Consider the following 24,281-nt stretch of genomic DNA (forward strand, 5'->3'; position numbering starts at 1 on the left):
CCGTGCTTCCAAATACAAGGAACCATGAATAAAGGCCCTGAAACGATAAGCTTACTAAAATTTTATGAGGGCAAAAATACAGATGCTTTCACCAGTTGCTGGTTAAATAAAAGCCTCTGAACTGACAAGTGCAGACAGTAAAAACTCGTGGTCAGGCACTTCTTGCCGCACGGAGATGGGAAGATAAATGGCAAGGCACCTCTGGGGCTTACAGGGACAGTTTCAGAGCAAAATCCTTTGCAGCTGCAGCACCTGTCTCAGCAACCCTCCCTGTATACATGCAAACAAACAAACAAACAAAACAAACAACCACTCTCTTTCTTCATGCCCTCATACTTAACATACCCAAACACTTCAAAGCATGACAAAACCATAATGCAATTCCCCCTGAAGTTCTGTCTGAAGGCAGAGGCCAAAAAGAGCCAGGCTACGTGGCTGGGAACGTCTGCACCCAGTGCTGTCGAAAAGGCACACACAAAAATGTGTTATCCTTCAGGGCAGACAAATCCCTTCACTCAGAACATTAAAACCAGGACATCCTGTCTATGGGGCCTGTTAATTCATGGTTCCCGACCTGTGAGAAAATGTGAGCTGACAGCAGCATCAATACAAGCAGTCTGTCCTCACTTTTGTTCACGAGACTTTATGTGCTGGCAGTGCACCCTGCCAGCATATTGTACCTGCTCTTTACGTGGCATCCTGCCTCTTCAACATACAGCAAAAGAGCACTTCTCGTGTCTTCTCCTGCCTTGTACCAGCTTCTGGTAGCAAGGGAAAAAAGAACAAATAGGCTTCCTCCTGTTATATCAGCATCCTTAACCCATGAATACAGACTAGGTAATATACCAATAAAATCTAATCTAATTCTTGTCACTAAAAGCTGGTTGTCACAGGAGCCCAGACAGATAGATAAGCTGCTCCACAGCAACAAGCAGCTAGCACAGTGCTTGCTGCAGCCAGGTGATTTCTCATTTATATCTATACCAGTTAATCAGCTTCCTTAATGAACCATGAAGACTACATGGCAGGTGGAATCCTGCCTTGCGCCAGGCTTTCAAGCACAGCATTAACTGAATGGAGCTCAAAGGAAAGCATCCCAAAAGCAGGGCTCATACTGTACCATGACGGAGAACAACAGGGAGCTCGGTGGTGCAGAGCCTTGTCACAGAGCAGTGCTATGCTCCACTGCACCATGCAAGCCCAAAACGGAAGCAAACACTGGGACCAAGTTCCCTTCCTACCTGTTGTACTTCTTTTTGCACTGAAACTGCCCAAGAGAACAGAAGTGAAGCTGCTCTGGAGAGGTTTAGCAAAAGTCAAAGCATGCCTTACTACACCTCAGCTTAGCACCTTCTGTCACTCATTATCCAGCCTGCTTTTGCCTAAGGTTACATGGCAGGAACATCTGCATCACCTTTTGGACAGCTGTGCAGACTATGAAACTCCTGCCATCTCAAAACTGCAGGTTTGTGACTAAAGTAGCAAACTTCTGGAGGTCTCTGATGGCTTGTTTTTTCCTCCCTCACCTCTATCGCTTCATCTGAATAGCAAGCATTTCCTTTGCTAGTTTTGGTTTCTGTTTTGGGGCTTTTCTGCTTGCTTACTTCTTTTGAGTTGCTATTTACAAAAAAAAGCCCAGCTCCAGGCTGCAGCATAACCTGTTAGTTTAGGACAGCTGCAGACTGTTCTTTTTTCATCTGCTAATAATGGTTGTTTTTCTCTTCTTCAATTCCAGGGTAGGCAAATAGCTCAGCCTCTGGGGAAGACACAGCAACTTTGTGTCTCTCAAGTCAAGCAAAGTTTGTAAGTGCAGAGCTTGCAAAACACACACCTGTGAGTCACCCAGACCCCATTGCTGACCTCCAACATCTGTTCTACCGCCTGGGGACTGGCTTCCTGAAGCAAGAAGGCTGGCAGCTCCTTGGCTCTCCTCAGCAAAAAAAATTCTCTCAAAACCTCAAAGCATCTAATACTCATCATCTCACTGCTATGCAACCAAAGAGAATGCAGACACCAGCCTTATCACACCCTGAAGTGGCACAGTTCCTGACTGCCAGGAGAGCATATCCCAGCCACAACCACACAGCGTGTGATGGTGTCTGGCTTCACCACAAACTCAAGCTCACACATGCTCCAGGTCCTACCTGTCAGCACAGCCTTTCAGATTAGACTTTGTTCTTTTCGTATTTCAACTCTCATTTTTGAGGCCAGATCAAGAGGATTGCTTTGCAACATTTTTTGCATTCATCTGTTTTGATAAAAGGAGGCAGTTTTGGTGTTTATTTTTTCGAATGTCTACTTTGCAATGCTCACAACCAAAGAATGAATGTGCTCCGGACAAAGCCACAGAAGAGCGAGGCAGTTCAGCCAGCTGCATTTCTGAAGATTCTTTGCGGTTATCTGAGGCAGAACTAAGCACTCAGATAAATCAAGAAAATAATTGTTACTTTCATAAATCGTAATTCTAGACTTTGAAGGAAAATGCAACTGAAATCAATCAGAAGGACTGACTTGTCTTTGGTAGTGTCCCATTTCCCACATAAAGGAGGAGACTGCCCAATCTGAAGATCAATGCAACTTGAAGCAAGCACGAGTGCTGTGATTTCCAAGCTTAGTCCAATACTTTGGGCAGTCCTTCATTATTCGTTAATAACATGAAACATTATGCCTACAAACACCATTTTACTCAGGTAAAAATTCACAGTGTGTATCTTGCACGCCATTCCTACCATACTGTTACACAAGCTATATTTTCACACATAGAACTATAAGGAAAGCATTAGGGATCTAACTTCAAATTAGTAACATCACCTGTCTTCTTACACCTCACCTTTGCTTCTTCTGCAGTCTTATAGGGAAAGCAATAGAAACACTATGCAACTCTACAGCATGCCAGTCTGGAAGGACAAAATCAAAGCGACTGAAAGGTCTGGGAGCCAGTCCAGCTATGCTAGTATACCCTGGCCTCAACATTTACTTTTAGAAATGATCTTTCTCCATGCAAACTCTAAACACTTATCCAGGAGAGTTTCTTGACTAGGGGAGAGGATAGGATAGCAGTAGGTAGAAGAACCAAAGAGAGAAACCACTGCAGCATTGAGATGACTCTTGGTCATCTATTCTCAGAGGTCTGAAGAGCATCTCCAATTTTGGTGGCAGAAAAAGGAGGAAATGGCATTTTCACTCCGAAAAACATAACTACTAAAGGTCCCTGGAGGTTCAAGACAAGGGTAAATGGGGCACTGAGTTACATGGTTCAGTAGGCATGGTGGTGATGAGCTGATGGTTATTATATATAATATGAATATGACTACCTAAAAGATGCTGCAGTGACATGGTTAGGTTTTTCATGAAATTATTCCCTCATTTAGCCTCCTCATAAAGCCTTCTGAAGGCTCAACATCAGTACTTTTATTTAGTATCTGAAAGAAGACAAAGAAACAGACACTTACAGCAACCTTAAGAGAAGCAAAGTTAAATAAAGACACAAAAGGCACTTTTTCTTCAGAAATAAAAGTCATTACCATGCTTGGAGTACTACTGCAGCTTTATATAAGCAAACACTGTATAATTTTGAAGAAAAATAATTAATATCTCTCCACTGCTATCACCAAGCTTCTCAGAGGGCCAAAGGGCTGAAGATTTAAACTCCCAGGCTCTAAGCATGCAAACTACAGCTGCCCCTCCACAAAGCCTAGCCAAGGAAGAGCATCCCCAAAAGAAACCAGGAAAGTTTTAATTGCTATTAAAAGCACACAAGCTTGCAGTTTTAAACATATGAACTCGGAAGAGAGAATCTGAGATTGCTCCTCTCATGTGGTTTCTGTACTGGCATCTTCATTATAGTACAAAGGGAAGAAACTAATTCATTCAACATGCACGTGGCCTTCAGTTACTTAATCAAAACATTTCTCTGTGACTGTTTAAGTAGTTATATTGCACTGTTTTGACTAGAAGACGCGCCACTGGTTTCTCACATGTGGATTTTATTGCAAAATTCTGGTGCGGCTCTGGAAAAAAAAACTAATTCAAAGGATAGATGAGAACAGTGACTTGAAAAGAGGCCTGCATGTGTCCCACCAACCCCCTCCTGCCCCACACACCCTTTTAATGCTTTTTTCCCCCTCTATCTTAATGGGAGAGGGGACCTACAATGGTTCAATATTTCACGTCTCGGTGAGAAACAGTGCTATGGGAGTCATGTCACAGCAATACATCAGCTAAACAAAAGAAGGAAAAAAGAAAAAACAACCCAACCCTTCCTTCATTGAAAAACCACATTACTGGCCTTTCATTGCCTGCAGCAAAACACTGTAGAAACACTCATGTGCACAATCCTAAGCTTTAGCATGCTGCAAACAAATATGAATTAGTGAGTCCCCAAAACCCCAGTAATCCTGCCAGTGACTCCAGTGAGCACAGCTTTTCTGCACACCAACAGCTGCTTCTGTCTCCCATCAGAAGCGTAAATGCACGTTCCTGTACAAAGGGAGCCCCAGCTCCAGGAGCATCCATGCCACCAGATGTTACACATGCACACAGGAGCCTACAAACACATCATCTGCCAGAACACATCCAACACAGCTCAGATAGAGAGGCAAAGTACCAGGACTGCAGAGCTCGACCCCAGGGAGTGGGGCAGTCCTCATCCCTGGAGGTATCCAAGAGATGAGTGGACACAGCACTCAGTGTCACTGCTTAGTGAAGGGATTTGGTAGTCAGCTTGATGGCTGGATTTGATGATCTTTTCCAGCCTAGATAATTGTATGATTCTAAGAAGCTAATGCTCAGGAAACCTATCTCCTGAACACCAGATCACAAAGCTGCTAACGCTGCAAAGTCACAGAACTCATCCAGCAGCTGAGCAGGTGTAAGTGACTTGCTGTAGTGGGTGGGCAATGAGATCACAAGCAGACAGGGAAACAAGTCACCCACCTCTCAGGAGACAACATAACTACACCACAGACACAACTTACCCAGGCTGACTGAGCCCAAAGCCCTTCACCAATACTCAGTACTCAAAGCGGGGTATGGACACACAGCCCCACCCCCAAAAAAACCCCACCAAATAATGCTCACTTGTCAGTTGCTGTTCACTTGGAATTAGGGAAGCAAATCTAAGTCTTTGCACAGCCAGAAGATCACACTCCAAACAAACCACAGGAGATGTGCAGATATACATCATGCTAACATAGGGCCCAGCTTCTGGGAACAAAGAAAGAAAAAGGGATAAATATCCTCATCACCAAGCAATGTCAGGCCTGGTAAATCCATACACACACAGATACTAATAATAACCTGTTATTTCTGGAGAGAATTGGGGGGAAAAAAATAGTTGCTGGGCTGCAAGAGAACAGATTTAACACATGGGATGCTATTCAGAAACCTGGAGAAGCAGAGTTCATTACACAGTCAGAAACCTCAAGTTTCAACAAAAGACAAAGACAATTCCATCTAGCTTATGCAGTCCTGCTTAAAGCTGAATTTAGCACGATCTTAAGGAAAACTCTAAAAAAAAAAAAACAACCCACAAGAACCATGCTTTCAGAAACTCAAACGCAAGCACTACAAAAACGATTTTTCTGCCTGGTGCTTCAAATGCAAGACATTCTGTAAGAGGAAACATTGCTCCCATGAATCTGCAGATGACTCTGAGGACTACAGAAGCATTTAGGAGTTCTGTGGTTGAAATAAAAAAAAGAAAAAAAAGGAAAAAAGCTCATAAATTTAGAAGACATTGTGAACAATGCTGAGATATTCAGGCAAAAATGAAAGCTGCTGTTGGGAGGGGAGGGGAAATGCCCACAATAGCTTTGGGAAGCACAGCCCAAAACCCTCAGGAAAGAAAGCAAAATGAAAACACACTTTCAGAACTCTGGGATGACCAGGGCTTAGCAGCAACACAAATGCACTGCAGCAGTTGCATGATGGGACTAAAGGCTGAAAATGACAATTGCTGTACTAGAGCTGTCTGTTCTGGCTGCCCAATGTTTGCCCATTTCCACCAGCGTGCAGGTTTTGGAGCCTCCTGGTACCCGCCAAGGAGGCTTGGCAGCTCTGGGCACTGCCTGCTCCCTGCAATGCTCCCAGCCCCGTGTGGGACAAGCCACCCTGTCCCTCGAGGCTGTCTCTGCTTAGCACCGTGCTGGAGAGACAGCAAGCAGTGAATGGCTGATTGTCAGGGCAGGGAGGAGAGTCCAAGGCGATACGGCAAACGCACATGCAACGCCTCGAGTTCAGCTGGCAAACCCCTTCTTACAAGGCCACAGCTGCTTTTGCAACAGCTGGGAGAGAAAAACAAAGAGGAGCAAGCTGGTACTGCCTCAGCATGCTGCTGCTTGTGCAAGGACAGGGCGTAGGGCTCCCAGCATCCCGTTACTCAACACTGCCAGCCTGCCAGGAGCTTGCTCTGGTAGTCATCTCCTGTTTTTACATACCTGCATGAGGCTGTATTCACAGCATCCTCATCCCCGGGTGTCCCTTTCTACGTGGGAACACAAGAAGCCAGGCGTGTGGGATACATAAAGGGCTGAGGAGAAGAGTAGACAAACTTTTTATCCTTCCATTACTTGCAGAATTTTTGTATCTACTGGATTGTCTGCTTCCTCCACTGATATCTCATTAAAAAATTCCCACTGCAGGAGAGAGACAGCAGAGGCTTCCCTTAAATCACAATGAAGTCCAACTACAGTCGTGACTTAATTCTGGCTCTCCTCCATGACTAAAAAGCCAGGAAAATGCAAGACCAAAGCTCTGTCACAAACAGAAAATGAGTTCCTGGAGACTGTGCCATCCATACCATCTCAGATCCCAGTGAGCGATCCAAGCAAGTGGCTTTGGTTTCATAAATCACCAGCACACCAAGCCCAAGCCTTCCAGCAATGTTACCACTCCCCTCCCTTTGCCTTCAGCTGCAATAAGAGCCATTCTGTACCCCACAGACCTCAAAATAACTCCTATTCTTTAACAATTCAGCAATTCCTTTGAGAGCTATTTATGGTAAAGAAAAACCTTATCAGATGAGAGCAGCAAGACTCTGAAGCTGAGCGCTGGCATTCGTCTAGAACAAGTGGCACCACTCAGACATTATCAAGCAAGGAGCAAAACACAGCCAGAATGAGTCTTCATCTCAAATGAAAGCTGTATTTTTTATCTGAGAAAAACAAACAACTTTACTACATGGAGACTCAGCCAAAGAGGGAAAAGGCAACAGAAGTCCTTAAGAACTGATAAAATACTTGATAGCCTGTTGCATTTCTAGCTTAGATAGAAAAACAAACAAACAAACATAGCAAAATATCCTTAGCGTTTGGCTTGTCTCTAATTGTAGGACATGGTTTTTGGCAGTGAGCCTGGTTCGCACCTGAGGGTAATGCAAAATGGAACATAAAAACCCAACCCAAATGACAACTGAAGAGCAGCCATCTGTGTGGGCGTTTCTCTTTCCAAACCAAACTTGGAGTGAAGAGGGTTTTCCAAAGAGCCAGCCAAGGAAAGAGAAACTTAATAAAGAGACTCAGTGGGATCTGAGTGGAGAGCATGCTTCATGCAAATACCAGGGCGAAGGCTTTATTCTCCCTGCCTGCCACCAGTAGCCCTCCCAGACGTTCCTTTTCTTCCAGCAAAAGCTGCTGGAAAGAGTGCTGTGTTTGGAAAGCAGATGTGCAGAACAGGCCTGGCTAGCTCCGTAGGTCAAGTGCCTGCTGTGCTTTTCACACCAGGTCACCAAATGCTGCCCTCACAACAGTCACCTCGCTGCAAATACAAACGGGCTGCCTTCCTCACAGCCCAGGTCTTACCACGGGAGTAACGTGTGTGGGGCACGTCGTAATCCTATAGCAGAGCAGACAAACCTGAGTCACCCCACGGGATAAGTAGCAATTTAGACAGCCACCAAACAACTGCCTTCAGAGAGGGCTACATGAGATCTTTTGCATGTGAAAGCAAATTCAAACACACTTAAATTTGTGCTGTCATGGTTACGGAGGGCTGGCTAACCACAAACTGCTATGCACCCACGGAACAGACCTGCATGTCACAACTGCTCTAAACAGAGTTTGTAAAAGCTGTGATCTGAGCCTTGTGAAAGCCAGCTATGTCCTTCGCTGCACAGTAACCCAAATACAGCCTTCCCACTGCTGCAAGCACACATGCACACCTCCAGCTCCAAGCCTGCCCACATACACGGCTGCTCCTTGCCTGCCTGACTATAGATTACAAACGGAGCTCTTGGCCTGCTCAAAACTCATGAAATTTACAAAAAAATAAGAGGAATTCATGCAACAACAAATTGGTCTTCACCATCCTGCAGTGCTTACAGCTCCACGCTCCCAGCAGGACCAGGAAACTCCCCCACCGTTGACAGGGAAAGGACCATTTAACCCAGCAGAGACAAGGATGAGGGCAGCCAGGTTACACAGAGATTTAGAAGGAAGAGGGCTTTTTTTTTTTTTTGCTCTTCACAATCAGGTGGGCTCCGACATTTCCTGACAGCATAATTAGGCTGCTCAGTCTCTATCCAGCTCCTTCTAGAGCAGCTCCACTACTGTCTCTGCAGACAGGGTATTACTTCAGATGGAATCACTTCAGATATATCCCTGGCTCAACCTGGTACGGCTGTCTTCACTTTATCTTATCCAGCAGATTACAATATATGCCCACATACTTCAAGCATAGAGCAACAGCATCAACAAAAATTCACTGATAGGAGAAATATTTTCCTAACAGAGTACTCAAAGCAGGAGGTGGACATCTCCTCCAAGCACTCAGCAACCGGAATGAAACATTCTGAGCTTTCTCCCAAGGCTCAAAAGGAGAGCTGACCCAGGGATGCCCTGAGATTCTTGTTCATTTCATAACAAGCCGATGGTAAAAGGAAATTGAGCTGAATATTTATGTGCTTAAGGCCATTTAAAGTGGAGACTTACTTTCCTAATGTAGAAGGTTTTCCCAGCCTTCTGAGGGCAGGAGACAGAAAAAGAAATGCCTTTCAGTGAAAGCACCAGTAATACAGGAGTTCCCCCAAAATAATTAGCAGTGCGAGAGGAAAAACTAACATCAACCTTCCCTAAGGGCAGGCTTCACATTTATGAAATCTATATATCCAAAGGTCACTGAAGTTCACAGAACCCACTGCTATATTAGATCGTTGTTAATTGCAGCAGCTTTTCCAGACCTCAGAGAAAACACTCCCCAGGACCATTTCTTTCCTTCATTTGGCTTTTTGGTTAAGTACAGGAACAAAATGGAACAGGAAACCACGGGCACAGCCACCGTGTCCACGAGAGGCTGTTTCTAGGCACTGGGGGCATGGGGCCAAACACTGCCGCAGCACAAGGGCCCAAATGGACACACACGCATCCTTCTTCATAAGGCAACACATTCTGCATCCCATGCCAACAGAGAACTTGAAAATAGGTTTGCAGTGAGCAAGTCCGCAGGGAACCAGACAAAACTGAGTAACTAACACAATTCTTATTTGCCAGCTGATACAGATGGCTTTCAACAGGAAGGTAATAACACGTCTTAGGAAAACATAAGCCCTCCCAGAGAGAAAAAGGGTCATTTTGGCACTGAATTTTTCCAAATGTTCTCAGAAAACTCAGCAGGAAATGGAAGAATGGAAACGTTCTCTCTCTGCATAAATTCTTATATCAGGTTAGATTAGATCAATGCCCCCAGGAAGGGTTACAGCTCTAGGCAGTTAGTGGATGCTCCTACTTCAGTTCTCATGGTGCTTTTCTCCCACTGACTGAAACAGCACTAAGTTTCATCCTTAATTCCCCCACAAAGACACAGCTCTGTTACCTGCAGGCCGCACTGCTCATCAGAGAAGCAGCAAAATATATCCAACTCCGGCCAAATACAGAATACAAATAGCATTCCAGTTGCTATTTCCCCTCTTTCTTCTGTTTTCTAAACATGCAGAAGCAAACTGAAACTCAGACATTTCTCTCTGTTTTCCTAATGGAACTTTAGCAAGCCTGCTGTGCAATTGTCTGCAAGAGGCTATGGAAAACAAAAAAGGGCAAAGCAAACCACAGGGGTTAACCTGCAGGGCAACTACTTCAGTAGAAGCAGCCGAAAACAAATCATTTGTAGGCACACACATGAAGCCAAGGCTTATTTGTCAGAGGAGGAAGTATCAAAGACTTTGAACATAGCCATCCACCTCCTGTGCCACCCGCAACAGTCCCGTGCTTGCAGCATTGCAGCTGTAACTGTAATGACAAAACCTCTGCAAAAGGAGTGGTACAAACGTCAGGGAAGGTGGAAGAATAAAAGGTGACTGCATCTCTGAAGGGCAGTTCTTCACGTGACAAGCCTGGAATGGTTAAGGGCAGTTGGTGAAAGCAGTGAGACACATGAAGACATTTGTCCTGGAGCAGCAGCTGGGCAGGAGAGGAAGGGACAGCTGCAGCACTGCCTCAGGAAACTCCCCCACAGGACTCTATTCACTCCAGTGCCTGACAGGGGTACTGAAACACAGCAGTGATGAAGCCCATCCGTATTAGGACAAAGATCGACTCTCAGTGAGCCTGCAATGGCTCCTACCACGAGCTCACCCTGCTTTGGCTCTGATGTTGTTTATCAACTAGCTTCTTCTGAGCCGACAGAAGACACCTTCCTGTGGGCAGACATATCACATCTAAAATGTTCCAGGAAAGCAAAAGCCCATCCATTCACTGTCACTTCACTTCTATGGCAGACAATAAGAGGAAAGCCTACGACTATGTACGTAACCAAACCTCAGCCACCAAACTGGCCTGGCATGTGAGCCTGCCGGCCCCTATACCCATCCACAGCCTGCCCAGCAACTCCACTGCACACCTCAGCAATCTCAACTGAGATTAGCCATCCTTATGCTCTCAAAACAGCATCTCAAGCTATTTTTTAAAATCAGCATTTAGTTTTATCACTCACTAATACGACATTTCCTCTCTCCTCCCCACCCTTCCCCCGTGTATTCAGTGGAATTGCTTCTTCTGCAAATCACACTGCAATTGCTGAACCTTTGCTGATTAGATGAGGAAAGCCCTGTCTGAAAACAAACCAAATGGCAGTAAACAGACCCCTGTGCAGTAAGATGAAGTACTGGATAATGCATGCAACAACCCTAACAAAAGAACAATCAGTCTCCAGATTTGCATCAGAATCTCATCAAGCTCAGTAGATAGCATCTGCAATTACAATAACCTGCCCCATCCTGCACAAAAATAGAAGGAAAAAAGAAAGAAAAGAAAAGAAAGAAGGAAAAAAGAAAAGAAAAGAAAAGAAGGAAAAGAAGGAAAAGAAGGAAAAAAAAGAAGGAAAAGAAGGAAAAAAAAGAAGGAAAAGAAGGAAAAAAAAGAAGGAAAAGAAGGAAAAAAAAGAAGGAAAAGAAGGAAAAAAAAGAAGGAAAAGAAGGAAAAGAAGGAAAAGAAGGAAAAGAAGGAAAAGAAGGAAAAGAAGGAAAAGAAGGAAAAGAAGGAAAAGAAGGAAAAGAAGGAAAAGAAGGAAAAGAAGGAAAAGAAGGAAAAGAAGGAAAAGAAGGAAAAGAAGGAAAAGAAGGAAAAGAAGGAAAAGAAGGAAAAGAAGGAAAAGAAGGAAAAGAAGGAAAAGAAGGAAAAGAAGGAAAAGAAGGAAAAGAAGGAAAAGAAGGAAAAGAAGGAAAAGAAGGAAAAGAAGGAAAAGAAGGAAAAGAAGGAAAAGAAGGAAAAGAAGGAAAAGAAGGAAAAGAAGGAAAAGAAGGAAAAGAAGGAAAAGAAGGAAAAGAAGGAAAAGAAGGAAAAGAAGGAAAAGAAGGAAAAGAAGGAAAAGAAGGAAAAGAAGGAAAAGAAGGAAAAGAAGGAAAAGAAGGAAAAGAAGGAAAAGAAGGAAAAGAAGGAAAAGAAGGAAAAGAAGGAAAAGAAGGAAAAGAAGGAAAAGAAGGAAAAGAAGGAAAAGAAGGAAAAGAAGGAAAAGAAGGAAAAGAAGGAAAAGAAGGAAAAGAAGGAAAAGAAAAGAAAAGAAAAGAAAAGAAAAGAAAAGAAAAGAAAAGAAAAGAAAAGAAAAGAAAAGAAAAGAAAAGAAAAGAAAAGAAAAGAAAAGAAAAGAAAAGAAAAGAAAAGAAAAGAAAAGAAAAGAAAAGAAAAGAAAAGAAAAGAAAAGAAAAGAAAAGAAAAGAAAAGAAAAGAAAGAAGGAAAAAAGAAAGAAAAGAAAAGAAAGAAGGAAAAAAGAAAGAAAAGAAAAGAAAGAAGGAAAAAAGAAAAGAAAAGAAAGAAGGAAAAAAGAAAGAAAAGAAAAGAAAGAAGGAAAAAAGAAAGAAAAGAAAAGAAAGAAGGAAAAAAGAAAGAAAAGAAAGAAGGAAAAAAGAAAGAAAAGAAAGAAGGAAAAAAAGAAAGAAAAGAAAGAAGGAAAAAAGAAAAAAAAGAAAGAAGGAAAAAGAAGATGGGAGAGGTAGGGTTGAACACACTTGGATAAATCAAGTTTCCATCTGTTTTGTCAGCATTTTGGGCCCCTTTGAATCCTGGGCACTACTTTCTTCCTTATCCTAAAGTTAGGTTTGTTTATTGTTACTTCCTAGTTTAAGCATCACTTCTACACAGCTGGAAGGTTATTCTGTCCTGTCCCATGCACCATTGCTGTCTGGCCCAACAAGAAGTCAAGCTAGCCCACATGCCTCCATCGACTCTCAGAAAAGGATGCAAGGATGAGAAGTGCCCCAGGCGGCACACGCTTGTGCTCTGAGAACCAAGCTGCTGGAGGACGAGGATGGCAAACTGTTCCCTACATGGCCGCTACAGGAGGCAAAATTCCATTACAGGAAATCCACTTTGATATTTCAGGTGTGGAAGAAAATGAATTTTGTTTTTTGTCACCAGCAGTCTGGGACACGGATTCAGCATCGCTTCCTATAGATGCACCTCAGGCAGCCTGCTAGCAAACAGAGGCCATGCTTTCCTTTACTGTTGCCATTTCTTTATGTTCATGCCTTTAAATAGAGATCCTCTAAGCTATAACATAACCTTAAGAAATGGAAAGTACACCTAGAAGACTAGCACAGGAAGTGCACACACTGCTGCTAACTGCCTCTGTCACCAGCTCAGAAGCAGAGAGCATGTCTTCTTGCAGGGTGCAAGTAGTCCCAGTAAATACCAGGAATGAGATGGAAGCAGCTCCGCCCTAACTCCTACTCCTCCTGTGCATTGCTGCACCACCCAGACAATCCTGGATGAACCAGGTTTTCAAGAAAGATTGGCTCCCATAATTAATCCACATATTTTTTAAGGGAGCAAGAAAGCTTCATGTGCAGAGTTAAGGATTATGTCCTCCCACGGCCAATTTACCACTCCTCAGACCTCCCTGAATGACCACAAACAGCAAAATATTCCACCTGGGTCCCCACGGCTGCACACATGCCTCTGGCTAGCTGGGACCCAATTACAGTTACTGAAAAGCAGCGCATGAAACAGCCCTCATGGCAATCCAGTAATTGAAATCAAGGTGCAAGCAGACCTGCTGCTCCCATACAGCGGGTGATTACTGACAGCATCTCGGCAATTAAAACCAACTCAAGCAACTCACATTGCCAAACAGTTTCAGAGACTGCGTATGAGATTTTTCAATTGAAGCAATAAAAACATAATAGCTCAAGAAGATGCACTGGGTAGCAATGGGCACAACTCCACTGCTTCTGACAGCTATCAGTGGCCAAGCAGATTAATAATTATCCAGGAAGGAATAAGCTGCTACAGGCTGTGCTGGCTGTAAGTACAGACATGTTAAGAAAACAGGAGCAGATTTGCTCGTGTTGGGATATCAAGATGAAAGCTGTCCACTCAGCAGTGATGGCATGTTTTCTAACAACAAGGTTGTCAGCAAAGCCCCTAAAGCAGCAACAGCAAACAGGCTGGATTTGGGAGAAATTCATAAAAGCATGAAAGGATTAGAAAAAAAAAAAAAAGAACAAAAGTCAATGCAGGTGGTCCTGCACAGGACCAGACCCCACTGCTGGAAGAGTGCACATCCTTAGCACACCTTCATGCTTCTGACACCAAATACCAACCCTGCAAGTGTTGCATCCACGGCCACATACAGAAGAGTGGTGAGCACTGCAAATGTACCTGCTCAGAGCACTGACTTCTCCAAGGACGCCAACAGTGAGCCAGAGCACGATCCTCATGGGCACGTGGGAACTGGCAAGTCCTGTGAATATCAGAGAGCGTTAATTAGTGACAATAATAAGACATGACTGGTGAAAGGAAAGGAAACAAAGTCAAGCTCAGGAGAAGGTGATGGATGCTAGATCTCTGCATTGAACGTATTCCAGCCTGGTTCTTGCCCACAGCTGAGGTACCAGACACAAGGTTCTTAAAGGACTTAACCAGAATCACTGAAGGAAGACGAGGTAAAAGGCGAACTATCCGTCCCAAGGCAAGACTGTCTGCACAGCAAAGCTTCCTCAGCAGGCAGCGCACTGAAGTTAAGGGCTCAGTAGGGGAGCCAACAAGACTGATCCTTTGAATGAGTGGCTACTGCTGAACTCTCCTGCTCCTTTCTGAGATCCTGATGAAGATCTGCAGTACAGCACTTCTGCAATTCCTTCTGTTTTGTAAAGCAGACGAATTCCATCTAATGTCAGAGCCACACTGCTTCTGCTTTACTCTTATTTACTCAATGCGATGGTTTCATGATACAAATGGTTTGATATATCCTACCAGTTGTTTTTACACAGCCTTTGACCTGAGTCACACCACATCTAGCAGCACTGAGCAAAAGCAGTGACAGAAATCCACTCCACTGGCTGTGGAAACACCCAGCTGTATGTATTCAAAGTCCCCACTGCACGCCAAAGAAGAGACTTCAGAAAAATAGATGCTTTACAGGAAATGTTTCTAAGCAGCCACAAAGATACATTTGTCTGGCCATAAGGCTGCGGCAGAGGTCACCATGTAGAGTAACAGAGAAACATGTAATGGAGTTTTACTCTTTCCTGTTCTGAGGTAATTGTCTGGGGACGGCAATGAGCGCGGTGGCTGAACAGCCATCCCGAAGCACGTTTTACCTGAGAGCAGAATAGAAGGTGGGGAAAGTAAGAAAATGGGAACAGCAAAACTGCGCAGGGAAAGCGGGGGTGGGACAAGAACTGTGAGCAGCTCTTCAGTCAGAGCACCAAACCAGCAAGGGGGATGTACCAAGGCTCTAACAACCGGATCAGCTTAAGGACATATTTCCTGCCAACTGGAGGACCTCCTTACAAACTGCAAGAAAACCTACTCACACAGCTCATCAGTTTACCTTGGACTGAGAAGAAGAGACTGACTTGTTTTCCCTAGTCTCTGCGAGTGACTCACGGATGTCAACCACATCTGTGATTTTTTTAAATCGAGAAAAATTGTAACCCATTCAAACCCCCTTTCTCTCCTTTCCCATTACAGAAGGACTGAAGGCATTTATAAGCATGAAACCAGTGCTGAAGACCACAAGACACAGACGTTGGACGCAAGCCTCAAGCACAAATTTTCCATCACTGTTTATAATGCTCTCCCTGTCGCTTTACATTATCCCTCTAATAAGAACATAAGTTATTTATTCACATTATATACCTCCAGGAGGGTCTTTGTTGTATTTCTTTTGAAGTCACTAAGTGAACACTGTTCTGCAGTGGAACATAAAATCTCTACAAAGACAGAAATAATACAACACAAACCCAATCTGGCCAATAATCTTCAGCGACAGCTTATTTATATAATACAGAAATGCAGTTTTCCCCCAGCAAGGAAATTCCTGCCTTGGCTTCACATAGCTTACATCTGAAAGGAGCTACATTAGCTTCATAGGGCTTTATCTGTGTCGGCACCAATCCATTCCTGCACCAGAGCTCAGCCTGCTGCTAAGGAAAGCATCCAGCACTCCTGTGGAGGCAACCATTTCTCCTTTCCTCTTCCTCCATCCCGCTCCTCTAACAACTTTCTGGATGCAATTGCTACTATTGGATAACATTACAGAAACATTACTGGCAAAATTCAAACCCGTCTCCTACTGATACTGTTGAGCAAGGCAAACAGAGATAGTTGCAGCTTCACTAAGTGCTGCTGCCTGCTGGATTTAATAAAACCCACATGCAGGTAGCATGGCTTGCCATCCCAAAGCAAGCCCAACACTCAGACAAAGCATTTTGTCCCATAGCAGCCAAAAACACTGAAAACACTGCTTGGTGCCAAGGACTCAACCGTATGCTGCGTCCATACTGCAAGGCAACCAAATTACAAAGCACAGGGGTAAAGGACCACCACGCAATGCTGAGTGACCTACAAAGAGAGAGGATAAGGAATATGGGTGCAAGCAGAGCAACAAGGCACAGAAACAGCATGACTTTGCACAACAGGTGGGCAGCAGCTGCTCTCTGCCACTTGATAGGCCTTGGTGATCTTGGTACACCTTTTCCAACCTATATGAAGGCAGCTCTGGCCAAAAAAGCAAATGAGGGCAGTGAGAGGACCCAGTGGCTCCAACTGCTCTGCCAATCCCTAGGACCGACCATATAGCTTTGCTAATTTTCCTATAAAGAGCACTCCCTATTAAAGAGGCCTCACTTTTAAGACTAAATAGGGGTGTGGGGTATTTCTTGTCAGCATTGAGAAATCATGAAGTTTTGTTTAAGAGGCTCATGGTGATCTTCTTCCCCTCTCCTAAGGACTGCCAGTGATGGTCTTGCAACACCAGCATCTTTAAGCTCAAGCAAAGAGCTCTGGACTTACCACAGACTACAGCAAGACTTAGTTTCTATGTGGCTTTTAACAGGAATGATGTGCAATCCCCTCCAATACAAGCACGTTTGACTAACTCCTAGGGTATGGAAGCACACCAAGAGAGATATCAAAAGTATTCAGGCTCCACAGCCCTCAGAACTTGAAAAGTCATCATCAGGGAAGCAATACGCTAACAGTGAGCACCTAACATGACAGCTCTTCAGCCCGAGACGGGTCAGATAAATGTTTATAACAAGGCAAGCATGAAAATAAACCTACCCCTAGGCCTATGGCCAGAGAACAAGATGGCAGAATTTGTCCTGTTCCCTCCCAGAGAGGGGCTAAGACATCATGCCCACATCTGCAGTGTATTTAAGCAGAGAAATGCTCTGCTTGATACATTTGAAAGAAATGTTTTATTTAAGAGCTGAGCTTAATGTCTTTCTGGGGGGAGAACTCCCCTGGGTTAATTGGGAAGCTGAACATTTTCAGCTGTTACTCTGCTGTCTCTCAGCAGCACACCTCAAAGGACTTTACCAACTTCAAAGCCTCTCAGAAGCGTTAGCACACATTGCAGCAGAACAAGTCTACAGTGAAATCAGCACCCAGCTTCCTGCAGGACATGGCTGCACTCAGTATGCGGTGCTCACTCCCACTGATGCTATCCCATCCCACAGGACCTCCAACTCTTCCAGGATAGCCTTTTCCATCTTCCAAAACCTCATGGAATTTATCAGTGTACTCTAAAACATGCTTTTTTCCCCACCACTCCCATGAAACTGAAAAAGCAGACCTTCCTTCACACACAGCAACTGTTCATGGTGGAGACAGGAGGGCCCCAGCACTCAGGTTTCCTCTCACACCTTTGGGGTGCAAAGAACACAATTTCACTGTTCCAAAATAGGCAGCACAGCCTTTTCCCTCCTTCTTGTCTCAGTCATCTACTTCACATTTGTGGATCAAATGAACCACAGTTGCTGCCAACCAGAAATCATCCCAGAAAGAAGAAAATAAAAAAAGGGAAAGGATACCGATTCCTGGCAGGAGCAGTTTGCCATCAGCTAAGCTGATAGGAAGCATGGCCCAGGAAAGATGGCACAGTGGTACAACTGGAAACATAGGTGAGACTTTCAAGCTATGGCACAGCTCTGGGAAAAACTAACCCCTCCTGATGCACATCTCAGCACAGGATAAGTCACTCAAAACCACTTTAACAGCTCCATTCACTGCTGAACATGCCCCGGCCACTCACTTTTCTGCAAACCCACTGGAAACAGCCAGGTGATGTACCTCTTGATATCTACAGATAGGGCTGATATGCCCTAACAGCCACACACACTGCAGCTGCGTAAATCTTGTGGCTTAACGAAGAACAGCAGGACATATGGGTGGGTGTTTTCTTTTGCTGTGAGTTTGCCATAGCTGAAGGGTGTTCTCAAAAGGTTTTCAGGAAAAGAGCAAGGCCAGACACCAGACATATGCCAATGATCTAGCAAAAGCTCTTAAGGAAAACAGACAGCAGCATGCTGACAATAAATACATACAGGTCTTTGCAGTATCAAAGTTCAAAAACATCCAGATGTTTTCAAGGCTGTCACAGCCCCAAGTGCCAGGCTCATGTCTCCAATGTCCCCCAGCCCACTCTTTCTCCAGCTGCATGGGTGGAGGCTCAGGGATCGAGGGCTGCAAGCAGGAGACCTCACCATCAAAACCAGCAAAAGCACAAATGGAAGAAGTAAAAGCCACGAAGCCATGCTACACGGAGGGAGCTTATACATCTGTAGGCTTAGAAATGACAGTGTACCCAGAAGTATCATCTACTTACAACCATCCGTCTGAGCAACAGCTCTACCTAGCTCTTCTGTCCCTGGTTCTCAGAGACAAATGAGGCAGAGCTCATCTCTCCCTCTCTTTTTTTATTTTATTAAGGATTATGCAGCATTAGTCACACAGTTCCTGACACGACCACCATGAGGCCTCCAGGCTAGTCTTGCTTCTGAGCTGGGAGCAATCTCTTCTGCACCCTCACCCCAAAACCACCAGCTCTGCTGGCACCCAGCATGGATAGAAAAGCACAGTTAAAACCCTTACACTCAAGTCTCACCCTTCACAGAAATACCCAGTGCTGCTTCTCTACTTTATATGTTTGGGGTTTTCTTCCCTGAAAACAGCACAAGGCATTGAGTTTCCATGGCATTCAAATCAATTAACCAACCAAGCATCTCCAAACGCCCTGTTCTCAGTTCTCCTGATAACTGTTACCATGTAGAGCACATGCACTCCCCAGAAATATCCCGAAGCATCTTTAACAAAGCCATAAATTTTATTGTAAATCTTGAGCTTTTGCCTCGGCAGAAATTCGTCTTACATCAGTTACAAGAAAACAAAGCAACCAGACAAACCTGACTGATTAATTCAGGGCAGTTTTAACACAGCAGATATCAGCAGGCATTTTCAAGTCAGCCGCAACCCGCTGAAGCCACAGCTCTCATGCTGGGCAGGACACTATCTCAAACAGCTCCCTTTTGCCCCTCTCAATTAAATGGGCTCACTGGCAGGTCTGACACACCTCAGAGCTGGCCACGAAGGAGCAGGGCTGGAGCCTGATAAGCAGCAGGATGATCCCTCCCTTTCGGCAGCTGCAGGGGTTTTTATCACAAAGCCACAGCACAAAGCTCCCCAGTTTGGATGGAGGTAGACCTGCAAGGTTCTTGCCTGCCTATACTGGAGGAGAAGTTTTTGTTTCCACTAAGCTGAAAGCACAGCCTCAAGTCAAACAACTCCCATAGTCAAATCTTCCACAGTTTTCCAAAAGCCCCAGTTTACATCCTCCCACTTTCCACCCCCACCCACTTGATCTCACCCCAAGCAGCCTCCACTGGGTCCCTTCACACACGAAAGCATCAGCACGGAGCTGCCAGGTCACCTCTTGAGCTCCTCAGGGCTGAGCAGATGCAGTGCCAGAAGGTCTCTAGGCTCGGAAATAAGGGAGGACCCAGAGGAGCTGGCTCCCTGATGTTGGCACATGAATATCCAGTTGCTTGTGGATTTTCAACATACATCATGGTACAGCCCAGCCAGCACTAATAGTCTAGCAATCTCTAGTCTCAGCCCATCCACGAGGTCGGTTTGCAGTGCTATGGCAGTTTGAGCACAAAGGGAACTTAGTTCAAGGAAGCCAGGCAGAGACAGCACCCATAAAGCCTGCTGTGGGACTGATACTTCAGCTTAAGGCTGTCAAAGGGTGAGGCAACCACCAGGCTCCGCTAGCTCAACTTCCAGATGTGGAGAGCAAACAGGAGCATGGGCTGGGAGTCTCTGGGAGGCCAGTGGTGCCAGCACCAGCCCTTCTCCCAGGGAGCTGTGTGATAGGTTGGGACAGCAACAGCTCAGCCACCTGGGAAATGATGCAGCAATCTGATGGGGATGCAGATGTGACTCAAAAATACTTCAGTAAAGCACAGTGCCAGCACAGGACCAGCCCAGCCGTTGTTGCCTTGGCACAAGCAGCCGAGAGGTGATTTAACTGAGGACCAGGGACGTGAGAGCCACCAAGCAAATCAACGCTGAGCTACAGGTTTCCTTGTGAAACTCATGAGACAAATCAGCAGGCCAAGAAAATACCAATGCTTTGAAACAGTTTTGGCAACCATACCTGGTTAGCACCGCAATCGGCACCAGTAAAAACATGCAGAGCTTGTGACCTACTTCTAAGTTTACCACCCACATTACATCCTCCCTGGTAAGTCACCTCTGTTCTGGCAGCGATGCTCTCACTGCTGCTTTTGACTCATGAAACTGAGGGGGGAGGGAAGAAGCAAGACGGTAAGAACAACACAACCAGAGACTACAATGACAGGTTTTCAAGAAACTAAATTTCTGCCTGAAATCCCTAAACACACCAGTCCTTCTCTTACCAAGTGCCCTCCTGCCTGCTCTGTACTGAAATCATTGGCAACTTACTGCCAGCACAGATTTGCTGCTGAGATTAACAGCGATTAAAACAGGGAAGGACATGCTGAAAATTTTCACTTTGGGAAAGTCACACAACTATATTAAAACGCGAGCAAAAAGGACATAAAGTACAGCTGGAGTAGACGATTGTAGCACTTGGTCCCAACCTTAATGATGCTATGATTCTAAGCATGCCCCCAGCCCACGTGCTGAGTCCCAAGGAATGCGGCTGCCGTGGGGCAGAAGATTTAAGAACCAGAGCTGAGGTTTGATGAAGTCCTGCTGCGTTCCATCTTCACACTGTGTAAAGCTGAATGGTCAGACAGCGCTGGCTCTTGTGCCTGATTTCCAGGATCCAAGCCACGAGGAGAGCTAAAAATATCCCAATTAACCATTCCTTTCCAACGCGGATAATACCCTGCCACTAGAGTATATTATATGACTGCAGACAGGAAGATGCGGTCTGCAAACAGAAAAAAAAAATCAAACTGGGAAAAGAACCAGCCAGGAGAGCCACCTCTGAAATCAAGTGCGGGCCACACCACCAAAAAACATGCAGAGGATGTGCTAAATGTGCTAAAACTCCTGCTGTGGCTCCAATGCACTCACAAGCTTTCACCCCAATCTGACACACACACAATAACACTTCCATGCTATCTGCCCTGCCATCACACAGAGCTCGTTGGGGACACGTCCCTTTCAAGCCATCTCCCAGCTGCTGTCTGTGCCCTATGTCATCATGCATGCCACGAGTTAAAGCAGGAAGCCTTCATTTGTGGTACAATCCACGACAAGCAGACTGCTGGGCTCCAAGAGGCAGCACGGCTCCAGAGCCAAGCATTTCTTCACACACATTTCATAGTGATTTTTTCCACTACCCAATCTTTATGCTGACATCTACACTTTTAAATACAAGCTGTGGGTAAGTCAGGGGTACGCTGACAGCAGCACACCGGGGAGAACCAGCAAATCCTGTCAGTTCAAGGCTGTGCACAGGCTTTATGGTAGAATTGCATCTATCTCCCAGGCACGGGGCTACCATTAATGGAATTAGCAGGCATGCTGTCTCAGCCTTACCGAGGTGGGATAGGGTGGCAGCTGGCCAGCTCCATCCAACTCCATCCACACTGCCTGCCCAGCTTTGCCGTCTGCCCTAATGAGCCCAACACATGACGAGGGCTTGGAATAAAAGAAGAAAACACGAGCTGTCCAGGACAATCAGTATCTCTCTAGGAACACCCAGACCCCGCATCAGCAATCCTCCAGTCTCACTGAGCTCTCATGCAGCACAGGATGGGAATGTGTGCCAGTGGTGCCCGAGCAAGCCCATGGCTGAGGAACACATCCAGCCATCCCACAGCTGCAGAAAGTGCACAAGTCCTGGCATCTGTTCCAAAAGCGTTGCACAAAACAGAGACCGCTCTTCGCAAGGCACATCACAGCAAAGCAGCCAAGACTTCACCACAGACACTGCCCTGCATGAGGTTCAACATGGGCAAACACAAAGTCCTACAGCTGGGGAGGAATAACAACATGCACCAGTACAGGTTAGGGGCCGACCTGCTGGAGAGCAGCTCTGCAGAGATGGAGCTGGGTGTCTTGATTGACCAACAGCTGACCACAAGTTGACCATGAGCCAGCAGTGTGCCCTTGTGGCCAAGAAGACCAATGGCATCCTGAGGCATGTTAAAAAGAGCATGGCCAGGTTGATGGAGGTAGTCCTCTCCCTCTAGTCTGCCCAGGTGAGGCCACATTTGGAGTACTGAGACCAGTTGGGCAGTTCAAGAAAGATGAGAAACTTCTAAAGAGAGTCCAGTGGAGGGTCACAAAGATGTCTGGGGCCTGGAGCATCGCCTATGAGGAGAGGCTGAGAAACCTGCGACAGTTTTCAGCCTGAAAGACTGAGAGGGGATTTATCAGTGCTTACAAATATTGAAAGGGTGGGAGTCAAGTGAATGGGGCTGGGCTCTTTTTAACAGCGCCCAGTGATAGAGCAAGGGGCAACGAGCACAAACTGCAACATAGGAAGTTCCACCTGAACATGAGGAAGAACTTCTTTACCGTGACAGAGCACTGGAACAGTCTGCTCAAAGACGTTGGAGGGTCTCCTGGACACTTTCCTGTGTAAACCTACTTTAGTAGGGGGTTGAACTTGATGATCTTCCAACCCCTATGATTCTGTGATTCCATCCTGCATGAATTATCACATAGCCATGTTGAGCAACATGCAGCGTGGCATGACCTAGTCCCTTAAATCATCCCTGCACTACCTCAAAAAAGTCAAGTAGGAGCACAAGCCACCAAAAGCCAACAGAGATGCAGCAAGCAAGCCTACTGCAAAGCCCAGAGTGTGTTGCAACTCAGCATCCCTAGGGACAGTTCTTTGCACAAAGTTTCCATAGATTAGGGCTTTTCTTCCCTAGACACCTGCAAAGAGACTTCGGTCACACGCAGGGAGCACGAGTAGAAGATGGAGATCCATCAGCTCTCAGTGTTTGCCTGCATCGTACATGAGGAAAATGAGGGAGATCGGGGATGCGGCTGATGGAGCACAGCTGAAGCCAGTGCCCTCGTGCCCCACACCTGCACTTGCTCTGCAGCTGCTCTCCGCAGCACAGGGGGCAGGAAGGCAGGCTGCCTCGTGACAGGAAAAACCCTCGCAGCACTGAGGAGGTGAAACCTCACATCTGAGAGCATCTGTGCAAAGTGCAGCCAACTCACAGCACGAAATATTTCTTCCAACTCTATAGAGCCCAGCAGATGCTTTGCAAAAACTAAGCAGGGGAAACACCATGGCACCTCAGGCGGGTGGGGTCTGCCAGGAGGGATACTCACAAAAACCTCCCTGTTTCTGTGCATAAAAAAAAAGTGAAAGGCAAGAGCGCACGGTCCTGCAGCTCAGCGGGACCAATGTCAAAGAGAGAGGAGGACGACTGAGAAAGGAATGATGCACGTGCAATGCTCTCCAGGCTGGCAAGCAGGGGGAAAGCTCACATGGGGTTAAAATAATGGCTAAGGTACAGCACTGTCAGAACTGTGAGTCAAGCTCGCAGTCAGTCAGGAAGGCAGGCTGCGGAGGGGTGTGGTGGCGGTTGTTTGGTCGCTGCCATTTGGGGTTTTTTTGAAGATAAATGTGTTTGCTGGCTGATGTCCCCTTGGCTGAAACACAAGCAAGAGAGCAGCCCGCAGCCACGAAAACAAGCAGCGAGAGGCAGGAGGGCTTCTGAAGAGCTGCAAGCGTGCTGCTTGGGCCCTTCAAAGAAAGACAAAACATTAAAAGGGATACGTAGACAAAAACTTCTCAGTGGTCTCGATAAAATAGCAGATACTAACGTGAGACAAAACCCATCCCCAGCCCAGAACCTGTCAAGGAAGAGCGATAAACAACAGAAGAGCGGAGCTACACGCCGGCGCCTCCCGCAGCACAGCCGCACAGCTCCGGACCCGCTGCCGCTCCCGCAGTCCCGGCGCAGCGCCCGCTCCGCGCCGCCGTGCCACGCACCGCCCCGCCGTGCCACGCACCGCTCCGCTGTGCCACGCACCGCCCCGCCGTCCCGCAGCCGCCACGCGGCCCGGACGCCCCCGCGGAGGGAAGGCGCCCCGCTGTATCCGCG

At 45.9% G+C, this 24,281-nt stretch overlaps 1 protein-coding gene across 13 annotated transcripts in view; it reads right to left on the reverse strand.

Annotated features, from left to right (window-relative positions):
- LOC116239022 (USP6 N-terminal-like protein) overlaps positions 1-24,281 on the reverse strand; it is a 67,641-nt gene that overhangs the window by 43,045 nt on the left and 315 nt on the right. For 10 of the 13 annotated variants that reach the window (XM_090140673.1, XM_031609013.2, XM_090140672.1 and 7 more), the window contains exon 2: positions 14,086-14,167. The exons of 2 other annotated variants lie outside the window; for them this stretch is intronic. The gene's annotated coding sequence lies outside the window, so the exon portion shown is untranslated. Of the gene's footprint in view, positions 1-14,027; positions 14,168-24,281 lie in introns of all 13 variants that reach the window. One more of the 13 variants, XM_090140665.1, reaches the window with a different exon arrangement.

The sequence above is a fragment of the Phasianus colchicus genome, chromosome 5, assembly GCF_987193195.1.
Source record: "Phasianus colchicus chromosome 5, bPhaCol1.hap1.1, whole genome shotgun sequence".
NCBI classification, from domain to species: domain Eukaryota; kingdom Metazoa; phylum Chordata; class Aves; order Galliformes; family Phasianidae; genus Phasianus; species Phasianus colchicus.